The sequence below is a fragment of the Dama dama genome, chromosome 23 (assembly GCF_033118175.1).
Source record: "Dama dama isolate Ldn47 chromosome 23, ASM3311817v1, whole genome shotgun sequence".
Lineage (NCBI taxonomy): Eukaryota > Metazoa > Chordata > Mammalia > Artiodactyla > Cervidae > Dama > Dama dama.
The window spans coordinates 2916155-2931199 of NC_083703.1; the positions used below are offsets into that span (position 1 = coordinate 2916155).

Below are 15045 nucleotides of genomic sequence, written 5' to 3' on the forward strand. Positions count from 1 at the left end.
TCATCTGCAAACAGCAAGAGTTGCACTTCTTCTTTTCCTATCTGGATTCCTTTTACTTCTTTTTCTGCTCTGATTGCTGTGGCCAGCACTTCCAAAACTATGTTGAATAGTAGTGGTGAGAGTGGGCACCCTTGTCTTGTTCCTGACTTTAGGGGAACTGCTTTCACTTTTTCACCATTGAGGGTAATGTTTCCTGTGGGTTTGTCATATATAGCTTTTATTATGTTGAGGAGTATGTTCCTTCTATTCCTGCTTTCTGGAGAGTTTTAATCATAAATGGGTGTTGAATTTTGTCAAAGGCTTTGTCTGCATCTATTGAGATAATCATACGGTTTTTATCTTTCAATTTGTTAATGTGGTGTATTACATTGATTGATCTGTGGATATTAAAGAATCCTTGCATTCCTGGGATAAAGCCCACTTGGTCATGATGTATGATTTTTTTTAATATGTTGTTGGATTCTGTTTGCTAGAATTTTGTTAAGGATTTTTGCATCTATGTTCATCAGTGATATTGGCCTGCAGTTTTCTTTTTTTGTGGCATCTTTGTCTCGTTTTGGTATTAGGGTGATGGTGGCCTCATAGAATGAGTTTGGAAGTTTACCTTCTTCTGCAATTTTCTGGAAGAGTTTGAGTAAGACAGGTGTTAGCTCTTCTCTAAATTTTTGGTAGAATTCAGCTGTGAAGCCATCTGGTCCTGGGCTTTTGTTTGCTGGAAGATTTCTGATTACAGTTTCAATTTCCTTGCTTGTGATGGCTCTGTTAAGATCTTCTATTTCTTTCTGGTTCACTTTTGGAAAGTTATACTTTTCTAAGAATTTGTCCATTTCTTCCAAGTTGTCCACTTTATTGGCATAGAGCTGCTGGTAGTAGTCTCTTATGATCCTTTGTATTTGAGTGTTGTCTGTTTTGAACTCTCCATTTTCATTTCTAATTTTGTTAATTTGGTTCTTCTCCCTTTGTTTCTTAATGAGTCTTTCTAGTGGTTTGTCAATTTTGTTTATTTGTTCAAAAGACCAGATTTTAGCTTTGTTGATTTTTGCTATGGTCTCTTAGTTTCTTTTGCATTTATTTCTGCCCTAATTTTTAATATTTCTTTCCTTCTACTAACCCTGGGGTTCTTCATTTCTTCCTTCTCTAGTTGCTTTAGGTGTAGAGTTAGGTTATTTATTTGAGTTTTTTCTTGTTTCTTGAGGTAAGCCTGTATGCTATGAAGCTTCCCCTTAGCACTGCTTTTACAGTGTCCCATAGGTTTTGGGTTGTTGTGTTTTCCTTTTCATTCATTTCTATGCATATTTTAATTTCTTTTTTGATTTCTTCTGTGATTTGTTGGTTATTCAGAAGCGTGTTATTTAGCCTCCATATATTTGAATTTTTAACAATTTTTTTCCTGTAATTGAGATCTAATCTTACTGCACTGTGGTTAGAAAAGATGACTGGAATGATTTCAATTTTTTTGAATTTACCAAGACTAGATTTATGGCCCAGGATGTGATCTGTTCTGGAGAAGGTTCTGTGTGCACTTGAGAAAAAGGTGAAGTTGATTGTTTTGGGGTGAAGTGTCCTATAGATATCAATTAGGTCTAGCTGGCCCATTGTGTCATTTAAAGTTTGTGTTTCCTTGTTAATTTTCTGTTTAGTTGATCTATCCATAGTTGTGAGTGGGGTATTAAAGTCTCCCACTATTATTGTGTTACTATTGATTTCTTCTTTCATACTCTTTAGCGTTTGCCTTACATATTGCGGTGCTCCTATGTTGGGTGCATATATATTTATAATTGTTATATCTTCTTCTTGGATTGATCCTTTGATCATTATGTAGTGTCCTTCTTTGTCTCTTTTCACAGCCTTTATTTGAAAGTCTATTTTATCTGATATGAGTATTGTGACTCCTGCTTTTTTTTGGTCTCCGTCAAATATTTTTTTCCAGCCCTTCACTTTTAGTCTGTATGTGTCTCTTGTTTTGAGATGGGTCTCTTGTAGACAGCATATACAGGGGTCTTGTTTTTGTATCCATTCAGCCAATCTTTGTCTTTTGGTTGGGGCATTCAACCCATTTACATTTAGGGTAATTATTGACAGGTGTGGTCCCGTTGCCATTTACTTTGTTGTTTTGGGTTCACGTTTATACAATCTTTCTGTGTTTCCTGTCTAGAGAAGATCCTTTAGCATTTGTTGAAGAGCTGGTTTGGTGGTGCTGAATTCTCTCAGCTTTTGCTTGTCTGTAAAGCTTTTGAATTCTTCATATCTGAATGAGATCCTTGCTGGGTACAGTAATCTAGGTTGTAGGTTATTCTCTTTCATTACCTTAAGTATGTCCTGTCACTCCCTTCTGGCCTGAAGGGTTTATATTGATAGATCAGCTGTTATCCTTATGGGAATCCCTTTGTGTGTTATTTGTTGTTTCTCCCTTGCAGCTTTTAATATTTGTTCTTTGTGTTTGATCTTTGTTAATTTGATTAATATGTGTCTTGGGGTGTTTCCTCTTGGGTTCATCCTGTTTGGGACTCTCTGGGTTTCTTGGACTTGGGTGGCTATTTCCTTCCCAATTTTAGAGAAGTTTTCAGCTATTATCTCCTCGAGTATTTTCTCATGGCCTTTCTTTTTGTCTTCTTCTTCTGGGAGTCCTATGATTCGAATGTTGGGGCGTTTCACATTGTCCCAGAGGTCCCTGAGGTTGTCCTCATTTCTTTTGATTCTTTTTTCTTTTTTCCTCTCTGCTTCATTTATTTCCACCATTTTATCTTCTACCTCACTTATCCTATCTTCTACCGCCGTTATTCTACTCTTGGTTCCCTCCAGAGTGTTTTTGATCTCATTTATTGCATTATTCATCTTTAATTGACTCTTTTTTATTTCTTCTAGGTAGTTATTAAACATTTCTTGCATCTTCTCAATCTTTGTCTCCAGGCTATTTATCTGTAACTCCATTTTGTTTTCAAGATTTTGGATCATTTTTATTATCATTATTCTAAATTCTTTTTCAGGTAGATTCCCTATCTCCTCCTCTTTTGTTTGACTTGGTGGGCATTTTTCATGTTCCTTTACCTGTTGGGTGTTTCTCTGCCTTTTCATCTGGTTTAGATTGCTGTGTCTGGAGTGGGCTTTCTGTATTCTGGAGGTCTGTGGTTCCTTTTTATTGTGGAGGTTTCACCCAGTGGGTGGGGTCGGATGATTGGCTTGTCAAGGTTTCCTGGTTAGGGAAGCTTGTGTCGGTGTTCTGGTGCGTGGAACTGGATTTCTTCTCTCTGGAGTGCAATGGAGTGTCCAGTAATGAGTTTTGAGATGGTTCTATATGTTAGGTGTGACTTTGGGCAGCCTGTATGTTGACGCTCAGGGCTATGTTCCTGCATTGCTGGAGAATTTGCGTGGTATATCTTGCTCTGAAACTTATTGGCTCTTGGGTGGTGGTTGGTTTCAGTGTAGGTATGGAGGCTTTTGGATGGTCTTTTATTACTTAATGTTCCATGTAGTCAGGAGTTTTCTGGTGTTCTCAGGTTTTGGGCTTAAGTCTCCTCCCTCTGGATTTCAGTTTTATTCTTCCAGTAGTCTCAGGACTTCTCCAACTATACAGCACTGATAATAAAACATCTAGGTTAATGGTGAAAAGATTCTCCCCCGTGAGGGACACCCAGAGAGGTTCACAGAGTTACATGAAAAAGAGGAGAGGGAGGAGGGAGATAGAGATGAGCAGGAGGAGAAAAAGGGGGACTCAAGAGGAGAGAGACAGATCTACACAGTTCTCTGTTCTCAGAGTGTTCTCCATAGCCCAGACACCCGCAGAGATTCACAGAATTGGATTGGGAAGAGAAGGGGAATGGAGGAAATAGAGGTGTTCTGAGGTAGAAAACAGAGAGTCAAGATTGGGAGAGAATAATCAACACACTCCTGAATAAAAATGGGAACTGAATATTGGATTCTTAAATGTCCAAAATTTATATCACATACTGAAACACAAAGATTAAAAATCTAGAGTAGAGGTTAGACTCTTAAAAATACAATATTAAAAACAAAAACACATAAAATTTTAGAAATATATATGAAGTTTGGTTTAAAAATAGGGTTTCTCTCTCTTTTTTTTGCAAGGTTATAGTGAAATGAAAATGAAAATTAAGGAGTAGTAGAGGAGTAATAGAGGACTTTAAAAGAAAAGAAGAAAAAAAAACAAGAAAAAAAATTTTTTTCCCTAATTAAAAAAATTATAAAAATATATGAAAATGAAAGTTAAGGAGTAATGGGGGAGTAATAGGGAATTTTAAAAGAAAATAAAAGAGAAAAAATAAAAAAGAAAAGAAAAGGAAAAAATAAAAATTTTTTTTAATTAAAGAAAAAAAGGTAAAAATATATCTAGGAATTTCTCTGGAGCTGTTGCAGTCAGTGTGGGTTCAGTTCAGTTTCAGCTCCTCGTTCCAGCTTACACGTCTTGATATCTATAGGCCCCTTCTGGTGTAGTTGGTGTTACCTACAGGGATTTTCTTCTGTTGCACTGGTCCCTTTTGAAGCGGTTCCCTTTGTTTATTTGGCTTCTGTTTGCCGGTCTCTTCAGTGTCTTATTTCCGCCCTGACACAGGCGGGCGGAGGTGATCTCTTATTTAGGTTCGCTAGTTCAGTCCTGCTGCGGGGAGGGCGGGGTGCTGCAGGCAGATGTCGCTGTGTGTGGGTAGGACTCCCAGTGTTCCGGCCACACTGGGTTTGCCCCGCTCACGGGTGTGTGCTCTCCCCGTCTATGCTGCTCAGGCTCCCGGCTGCTCTATGTGGCGCGTGCCCTGCATTGTGTGCGGTTCCAGTTTTCGGGTATTCCACAAAAGCGCGGACTCGGTTGTGCCTGTATTTTGTGCCTTCCCCACCCGAGCAGCTCAGGCAGCCAGGAGCTTGACGGGAGCACTCTCCCCAGGTGTGGTGCGCCTACTCCCCTCCGCGGCCCCAGCCTCAGTTTCTGCCTGCGCCAGTTGGGTGCATGCACCTTGTGTTTAGCCGCGACGCGACCACCCCCCCATCCAGCATCTCAGGAAGTCTTTGGTTAGAAACTGGAGGCCTGTTTGCAGTGTGATAGGGGATGCCATCTCTGGGGCCGAGTTTGCCCCTTTCCCCTCCCCCCTGCCTCCTGCCTCTGGCGGGAATGGGCCAGTCCACAGCCGGCTAGCTCTTCTCTGGACTTGCTCAGTCCCTTTGTTCTGCGAACGGCCGGCAGTGTGTTCAGGCCGGTTAATTTTCTCTCTCTCTTTTGCTATCCCACAGTTTAAGTTGCTATCTCACAAAAGCTCCCTCTGATTGCTCTCAGGGCACTCAGGCCCGGTCCTTACCCTAAGCAATGCTGCCGGCTCCTCTCTGTTCCACCCCCACTTGCTGGTGGCAATGCAGGCATCTAGGGTACTTTTCTGCTGGGAGTTGCTTTTAGGCATGTAATCTGTGGGTTTTATTTATTTTTACTCCCAGTTAGGTTGCCCTCCGAGATTCGAAAACTTCCCCCAGAACCGCCAGTGCGAGGGTTTCCTGGTGTTTGGAAACTTCCTCTATTAAGACTCCCTTCCAGGGATGGATCTCTATCCCTAGCTCTTTTGTCTCTCTTTTTATCTTTTATATTTTGTCCTATCTCCTTTCCAAGACAATGGGCTGCTTTTCTGGGAGCCTGAAGTCCTTAGCTAGCGATCAGAAGTTGTTTTGTGAAGTTTGCTCAGCGTTCAATTGTTCTTTCGATGAGTTTGTAGGGGAGAAAGTGGTCTCCCTATCCTATTTCTCCACCATCTTGGCTCCTCCCCCTCCCCAAAGGTTTTATATGTCCTGATTCTACTATATAATATTCTTGAAAAAAATTTATAGAAATGGAGTACAGATTAGTGGTTGCCAGAGTTAAGGAAATGGTGGAGTTAGGAGGCAAGCAGGTGTGTCTATAGCAAGACAATTTGAGGGATTCTTGTGATAGAAGTGCTTTGTATCTCCCCTGTATCAGAGTCAATATTCTGGTTGTGATACTGCATTATTGTTTTCTAAGATATTACCTTTGGGGGAAATTGGGTAAAATGTACAAAGGGTTTCTTTATATTATTCTTAAAACTCGATATAAGTCTACAGTGGTGTCAAAATAAAAAGTTAAATTAAAAAAATATGAAGATGGAACTGACACTCTTAGTTGAAGAACTGCAGGACACTTTAGCCTGGATTTGATCATGATAGTGTCAGGATGACACGATGCTTGTTAGCTTGTCACTATACAAGTCATTAAGCAAAGGAGGAAAAATAACTAAACTTTCAACCTCACAGGTGCAAAGCTTTTGTGTGAACAAAGCAAATATTTTCCTGTGATGATGCAACCCACTGGGACACTTAGCTTGGCAAGGCGAAAACAGAGTAGATTTTAGTCCCCAATAGCTAACCACATGAGGACAACAAAAGCCCTTCTGATCTTAAATGACAGGGATTAGAAACAGAACAGAAAGAGAAGTCATTTTCAGTCAAAGAGAATGGCCAATCAGAAAAGTGCTGCAAAGGAAGCATGAAATTTCGGGGGGGGGGGGTGGTTCTTTAGGATGCCATTGGTAGAAGACACTTTGCAAGGGCATTTGAACTAGTATACCATGTTAAAATTTCCTTCACTAAGCAGGGCATACATGCTGTTGGGGCTTTGCTTCTTTCTGACCCCATGGACTGTAGCCTGCCAGGTTCCTGTGTTCATGATTTTAGGGTGGAGTTCAATGAGAAAAATTCAAAAGTGTTTTTAACAACATTAACACTCCATATATTCATGTGGTATTCATATCTTGTTTTCACTATTTTAGTAAATTTATTTCTAAGCTCAGTCTTCCTCATCTGTAAAATGCCTATAAAGTATTTGGAAAAATGGAAAACATGAAGAAATTCTCTATGAACAAGAGAATTATTCCTGTTCTTATATGTTCTTATATATCTACTCCTTATCTTCTCTATTCCTGATCTTATATGTACTCAATAATGTTTAGAGTTATTCTCAATGAAATTATCTTCTACAATTAACTGTGATAAATATATGTTGGAGTATTGTGTGTATCTTTTAAACCTGTGTTGTTTTAGTTGCAAACTCATAGACTAATTATAGAATTAAAGCTTTGTTATTAATTCAAATAACTAGCTATTTCTGCCCCGATTGCCTATTATATTCTAAACTGAAACTTTACCCAGGAGAAAGTTTAAAAGTTGCCTTTTTCATAGACAGACTTTTCTATTTGTCTTCCATTATAACAGATAACATTTCTGATGTTCATACATTAGATGTTGCACATCACCTGTGAAAGTTTTCTTGGATATCTTTTCAAGACATCCTATTTTATTCTTTAAGTTTCAGTGAAAACGAGAAACAGAAAAACAAAAATTTAAACTTTGTTTATTTCTTATAAAAATAATATATACATATAGAAAAAAAGTTTAAATACAGTGTTACAGTGTAAGTGAAAAGTAATTATTGACAAGAATAATGGAAATAAAAGCAAAAATAAACAAATGGGACTTCCTTAAAACTCAAATGCTTTTGCACAGCAAAGGAAACAATAAACAAAACAAAAAGACAACCCACAGATTGGGAGAAAATATTTGAAAATGATATGACTGATAAGGGATCAGTCTCAAAAATTTACAAACAGCTTATGACACTTAATAGCATCAAAACAAACAAAAAATGGGCAGAAGACCTGAATAGACATTTCTTTAAAGAGGACATACAGATGGCCAAGAGGTAGATGAAATGATTTTCAATGTCACTAGTTATTAGAGAAATGCAAATCAAAACTACAATGAGATGTCACCTCATCAGAATGGCCATCATCAAAAAAATCCACAAACAACAAATGTGGAGAGGGTGTGGAGAGAAGGGAACCCTCCTGCACTGCTGGAGGGAATGTAAATTGGTACACTCACTATGGAGAACAGTATGGAGGTTTCTGAAAATACTAAAATTAGAGCTACCATATGACCCTGCAATCCCAGTCCCAATCCAGAGAAAAACATGGCCCCAAAAGATACATGCACCCCAATGTTCATTGAAGCACTGTTTACAATAGCCAAGACATGGAAACAACCTAAATGTACATCAGCATAGGAATGGCTAAAGAAGATGTGGCACATATACACAATGGAATATTACTGAGCCATTAAAAGAATGAAATAAGGCTATTTTCAGCAACATAGATGGACCTAGTGAAGTAAATGAAGTAAGTGAAGTAACTGAGTGAAGTAAGTCAGACAGAGAAGGAGAAATATCATATGACATCCCTTATATGTGGAATCTAAAAAGATACAAATGAACTCACAAAACAGAAAGAGACTCACAGACTTAGAAAGCAAACTCGTAATTGATGTGTGGGAAGGGATAGTTATGGACTTTGGGAACATCATGTGCACACTACTCTATTTAAAATGGATCACCAACAAAAACCAACTGTATAGCACATGGAACTCTGCTCAATGTTATGTGCCAGTCTGGTTGGGAGTGGGGTTAAGGAGAGAATGGATACATGAATGTGTATGGCTCAGTCCCTTCACTGTTCACCTAAAACTATCACAACATTGTTAATTGGCCATACCCCAATACAAAATATTTTTGGTGTTTAAAAAAAATTTTTTAATTCGATTTCAGCTATTGATCTTTTTAATTTATCCAAATCTCCAGGGTGCTTTCAGGTAGAAGACTTGTGTTTTCATTTGGCAATGAGAAGTTTTTGCTATGATTTCTATGATTATTTATTTACCCTGAGGCTCCAACTCCTCATCTTCAATTTCTGTTTTCTTTTTTTGGGGAACATCTATTATGTTGATGTTATATTTCCTAAACTGAACTCTGATGCTTTTAACTGTGCTTTAAAATAATTTTTCTCCTTTACATTTATGGTTTTAGTATTAGCATTTTACCCACTACAGTAGCCAGAGTGAACTAGGCTTAACATAAATCAGGTCATGATGTTCTTACTCAAACCCTGCAGTGGGTCCCCATTTCTATGAAAGTAAACACAGTCAATCAGTTCAGTTCAGTCACTCAGTCATGTCCGACTCTGTGACTTCATGGGCTGCAGCAAGCCAGGCTTCCCTGTCCATCACCAACTCCTGGAGCTTGCTCAAATTAATGTCCATTGAGTCAGTGATGCCATCCAACCATTCTGTCCTCCGTCGACCCTTCAGTGTTTCCCAGCATCAGGGTCTTTTCCAGTGATTCAGTTCTTTGCATCAGGTGGCCAAAGTACTACAGCTTCAACTTCAGCATCAATCCTTGGAATGAATATTCATGACTGATTTCCTTTAGGAATGGATTGGTTGGATCTCCTTGCAGTCCAAGTGACTCTCAAGAGTCTTCTCCAACACCACAGTTCAAAAGCATCAATTCTTCAGTGCTCACTCTTCTTTATGGTCCAACTCTCATGTCCATACATGACTACTGGAAAAACCATAGCTTTGACTAGAAGGACCTTTGTCAGCAAAGTAATGTGTCTGCTTTTTAACATGCTCTTTAGGTCGGTCATAGCTTTTCTTCCAAGGAGCAAGTGTCTTTTAATTTCATGGTTGCAGTCACCATATGCAGTGTTTTTTGGAGTCCAAGAAAATAGTTTGTCATTGTTTCTATCGTTTTCCCATCTATTTGCCATGAAGTTATGGGTCCAAATGCCATGATCTTCAATTTTTGAATGTGAGTTTTAAGCCAGCTTCTTCACTCTCCTCTTTCACTTTCATCATGAGGCTCTTTGGTTTCTCTTCACTTTCTGCCAAAAGGGTGGTGACATCTGTATATCTAAGGTTATTGATATTTCTTCTGCAATCTTGATTACAGCTTGTGCTTCATCCAGTCTGGCATTTTGCATATATATAAGTTAAACAAACAGGGTGACAATATACAGCCTTGACGTACTCCTTTCCCAATTTGGAACCAGTCTGTTGTTCCATGTCTGGTTCTAACTGTTGCTTCTTGACCTGCATACAGATTTCTCAGGAGGCAGGTCAGGTGGTCTGATTTTCCCATCTCTTGAAGAATTTTCCACAGTTCGTTTTGATCCACACAGTTAAAGGCTTTGGCATAGTCAATAAAGCAGAAGTAGATGTATTTCTGGTTGCTTTTTCTACGATCCAGCAGATGTTGGAAATTTTATCTCTGGTTCCTCTGCCTTTTATAAATCCAGCTTGAACATCTGGAAGCTCTTGTTCATGTACTGTTGAAGCCTGGCTTGGAGAATTTTGAGCACTACTTTGCTAGCATGTGAGATAAGTGGAATCATATGGTAGTTGAACATTCTTTGGCATTGCCTTTCTTTGGGATTGGAATGAAAACTGATCTTTTCCAGTCCTATGGCCACTGCTAAATTTTCCAAATTTGCTGGCATATTGAGTGCAGCACTTTTATAGCATCACCTTTTAGGGTTTGAAATAACTCAACTGGAATTCCATCACCTCCTCTAGCTTTGTTCATAGTGATGCTTCCTAAGGCCCACTTAACCTTGCATTGCAGGATCTGGCTCTAGGTGAGTGATCACATCATCATGGTTATCTGGATCGTTAAGCCCTTTTTCTTCTGCATAGTTCTTCTGTGTATTCTTGCCACCTCTTCTTAATAGCTTCTGCTTCTGTTAGGTCCATACCATTTTGTCCTTTATTGTGCCCATCTTTGTATGGAATGTTCCCTTGGTATCTCTAATTTTCTTGAAGAGATCTCTAGTCTTTCCCATCCTATTACTTTCCTCTATTTCTTTGCATTGATCAGTGAGGAAGGCTTTCTTATCTCTCCTTGCTATTCTCTGGAACTCTGAATTCAGATGGGTATATCTTTCCTTTTTTCCTTTGCCTTTCACATCTCTTCTATTCACAGCTATTTGTAAGGTCTTCTCAGACAACCATTTTGCTTTTTTACATTTCTTTTTCTTGGAAATGGTCTTGATCACTGCCTTCTGGATCACTGACAGAGTGTCTGAGAAACTAAGCATGGAGGTTTGTGACATTTGGAAGAGGCGGTGATCAATGCAGTCAATAATAGCCAATAAAATCTTACATGACCTTCCTCTGGTGCTACTCTTACCTTGTTCATCCTAATCCAGCTACATACCTCTTTGCTCTGTCTCTACCTTCCAAAGCACACTCCTGCCTTAGAGACTTTGTGCAAGCTCTTCCCTCTGCCTGGAACTCCCATTTCCCCCAGATACTCACTTGCCCCACTCTCTACACTCTCTCAAGTCTTTGCTTATATCTTAATCACACAGTAAGCTGTCCCCAGTGGTCCTGTTTAAGTTGTAAAAACTTCCCCCCTCCCACAGTATTCCCAAGTTTGTTTCAATCCTCTTGAAAATGAAAGTCACTCAGTCATGTCCAACTTTTTGTGACCCCATGGACTGTATAGTCCATGAATTCTCCAGGCCTGAATACTGGAGTAGGTAGCCGTCCCCTTCTCCAGTGAATCTTCCTGACCCAGGAATTGAACCAGAGTCTCCTGCATTGCAGGTGGATTCTTTACCAGCTGAGCTACCAGAGAAGCCCTTTCATGCTCTTGTTTGTTGCCTAATATTCTGATGTTTACCTATTTATTTTGTTTATATTTACTGTCATTCTCCAGCAGCTAGAAGGTCAGTTCTGAAGGACAGTGATCTGTATCTGCTTCCACTAGAATAACTGAAGAACCTAACATATACTATCAGAATGAGGCACATCGTAGATATTTAATTAATAATCATTGACTGAATGTGTCTTAGAAAATTAAATGATTTTTTCTTCCAGTTCCTCAATGAAACATTTCATTTAATGCTTCTATTTTGAATTCACATGGATCCTTTCTGTTTCTCAAATTATTCATTGATCATAGTTTCCTATGTTTGTTTTACAATTGCAAAATCATCTCATATTGCTTTGAAAATAGTAATTAGAATATTTCAAAGTTCTTTTTTTCAAACTTTCTTAAGCAAAAAGGTGGATCTTAATTTCCAATTAAGTCAGTTATTTTCATTTTAAGTTATATGGTGATATGCAATAATCAAGACTTGATTGTCACTGCCAGATATGTAAATCAAATTAGCTTAAGCAAAGAAAGGATTTTTCTTCTCTTCCTGCTGATATAATTGAAAAGTTCATGTGTTTATTTGGCTTAATTTACAGATGAATCATCTATCTCACTCTCCATCTTCTGAACACTCTCTATTCACGGGAGCAAGATGCCCAGGGTACATGGGAGTCTTTCCAAGTAATCGCAGCAGAATCGTTTCAGTGAAGATTGGATTGTCTTGTCTCGGGCCACATGACAAATCTTAAGCCAAACTTTGTGGCCATGTATTTGAGATTCTCTGACTCTTTTAGACCTGGATCACGTGTTCCCAGGTGAAAAGAGATAAAAGATGAGCACCCTAACCTAAGTGATGTGAATAAAGTTCTCTCAAAGAGATACTAATATTACTTTAAGAAAGGGAAGACAAAAGTTGTGCATCAGACATAACATCTGTGTATTTTGAGGAAAACAACTGATTCTTAATTTTTTTGTCAAATAGTTCAGCTAGAAGTTTAAAGTTACAGAAGATCATTTATCTTCATGGAAAGCCACCTGAGTACAACCAGCAAACTATTTTATTAATTACTTTCTAAATTAGTTGAAGCAATGTCTTCAACTCCTATCTGGGCAGATTTATTTGTGGCTCAACAGGATTCCATTTACTTTGTGAGTTAATTTTTATCATCTATCATAAATATTGCTTGCTGAAAACGAGACTAAATTCATAAGGTTAGCTGTTCAAAATGTTTATTCTTACTTCTTTAAATTCAGGCTAGTCAAATTTTTCCTAGAGAGAAGTAATACCTAAGTTTCTGATAAAGATGGGGAGGAATGAACATTATAATTATTTCATTTTAAAAGGATAGGGCTTCCCTGGTCGCTCAGCAGTAAAGAATCTGCCTGCAATACAGGGATACAGCAGAGGTGTAAGTTTGATCCGTGGGTCAGGAAGATCAGGATGAAGTAGGAAATGATGACTCACTCCAGTATTCTTGTCTGGAAAACCTTCTGTACAGAGGAGCCTGGTGGATTACAGTACAGAAGGTCATAAAGTCATAAAAGGATAAGGAGCAAAGCAAGTAGCATAATGATAACATGATAGTAATACTTCTACTAATAACTTTGCTGTTGAATATTCTTAATTCTTTCAAAGTGTTTTCACCCATTGTACCAAATAACTTGTTTTCTCATCTCATGAAATCAGCAGGACAGATACCATTGTGTTTGTTTACCGAACAAGGATACTGAAGGTCCTGTAGGTAAACATAACACTTTTATAAATCATCCCATATTTGCTCATATGTACTCAAGATCTTTATGTCTTTACCTCACCTGTTTGGATTATGAGCTTCACAGGGGTGGATATCTTGTGTTATTTATTTTTGTATTCCCAGATCCTAACCAGTGCCTGGCATATGTCAGATGACTAGAAAAAAGTTTTCAAAGTAGAATTTAATTGCTTGTGGTCACAAAACTAAGTCACGTTAAGACTGGGATGAAAACCGAGTTTCTGTGCTTTTCAGTACAGCACATAAATGGCTCATTAAACTGCAATCAATGTGTCACATATGTTTCAAAATAAATGAACACAGTAACCTTGAGTGGGTCTAGCGAGATGCCATCCAACAAAGAGTGAGTCAGGGGTCCCAGCAGGAGGTAGATGACACACTCAAGCTGAGTAAACGGGGAAGGCTGATAAAAGGACTATTACATTATTATTATAAAGGTCAAGGAGGAAGACAAGGGAGCATGCAGAACACTGGGCCAAGTAATCAGAACTGGGAGTTTCTACCACTCCTAGACCTGGAGAGGTAAAAAGGAGCTCCCGGAACCCATGGGGAGAGCATCACAAAAGGGCAACTAAGCAGGAGTGGCGTTTTCAGGAGATGGAGCCAGCTAACTCACAGAGATCTAGAAGGTGGGGGACAGGAGAATAAACACCCTGACTTCACCTTCCTTTCTTCCTCGCATTGCTTCCTGGCGTATACCATGGCAGAAGCCAGAGAACGAAGAGAAAAGTATTTCTGTTGATAAATCCGTCCAGATTAACACCCCTAGGGCCAAGGCGGAGGGCAGGAGGGAGGACGGGGAGGGGGTCCGAGGAGGTCGACAGAAGACAGACAGCGTGGAGCACCTGTCGCCCCCAGCCTTCCTGGACAGAGTGAAGCTGCCGTGAGCACTCAGCCTCCGCCTGCTGGAGACTGGGGAAGCCGGTGTACTGGGAAGGGTGTGCTGTGCTAACGAGGCTGCTGCCACGCTTTGGAAGAGTGACTCGTTCTTGTCGAGGAGCATAAACAGATGGCGCCCATGGTTTAACTCACCACTTGCACGGTGTGCAGCTGTCTGTTGCGGCTACAGTCCTGGGTTCCAGAGAGTCGCAGGCCTTAATCTGCACCGCAGATCTTCCAAAGAACAACTTGCATACTCTTTGCCCAGCAAGTACAGGCACAATCTAGCCACACTGCTAGTATCAAAGGATGTTCTTCATTAATTGAAAATGACAGTGCATTTACCCCTCTTTTTTTTGAGAGAACAAAATACTTATTCAAAGATTGTTCTGACTATGAACTCCAATCAACACACACCACAGAAGCCAATGAGTCAGTTTGGTCTATTGCTTCATGAATGGATTCTTCTGTGTGGTGTGTCCAAGTGAGTTCAGCTTGAAAATTCTCAACACCGCTCACCCAGCGGTAGTCTCCCCTTTAACTTACTTGGCGTGACTTTTCCTCTTGGGCCATGATGATCTCAGCTGTGTTGGTGTGCAACTTGTACACACAGATTATTAAGGAAGTGACCTGAATAAATCTCTTTCAAGCAAAGGGTCAGACTCAAGCTTCTGGCGAAAGTGAAGTCGCTCAGTCGTGTCTGACTCTTTGCGACCCCCATGGACTGTAGCCTACCAGGTTACTCCGTCCATGGGATTTTCCAGGCAAGAGTACTGGAGTGGGTTGCCATTTCCTTCTCCAGGAGATCTTCCCAACCCAGGGATTGAACCCGGGTCTCCTGCATTGTAGGCAGACGCTTTACCATCTGAGCTACCAGGGAAGTCCCAAGCTTCTGGTAGC

The 15045-nt window shown here is 39.6% G+C and overlaps 1 non-coding gene across 1 annotated transcript; it reads right to left on the bottom strand.

Moving 5' to 3' along the window:
• Window positions 1-14953: 14953 nt before the first annotated feature.
• On the bottom strand, window positions 14954-15025 carry TRNAC-ACA (transfer RNA cysteine (anticodon ACA)). The gene has a single exon. It is a non-coding gene; the product is annotated as a tRNA-Cys (tRNA).
• Between the last annotated feature and the right edge of the window lie 20 nt (window positions 15026-15045).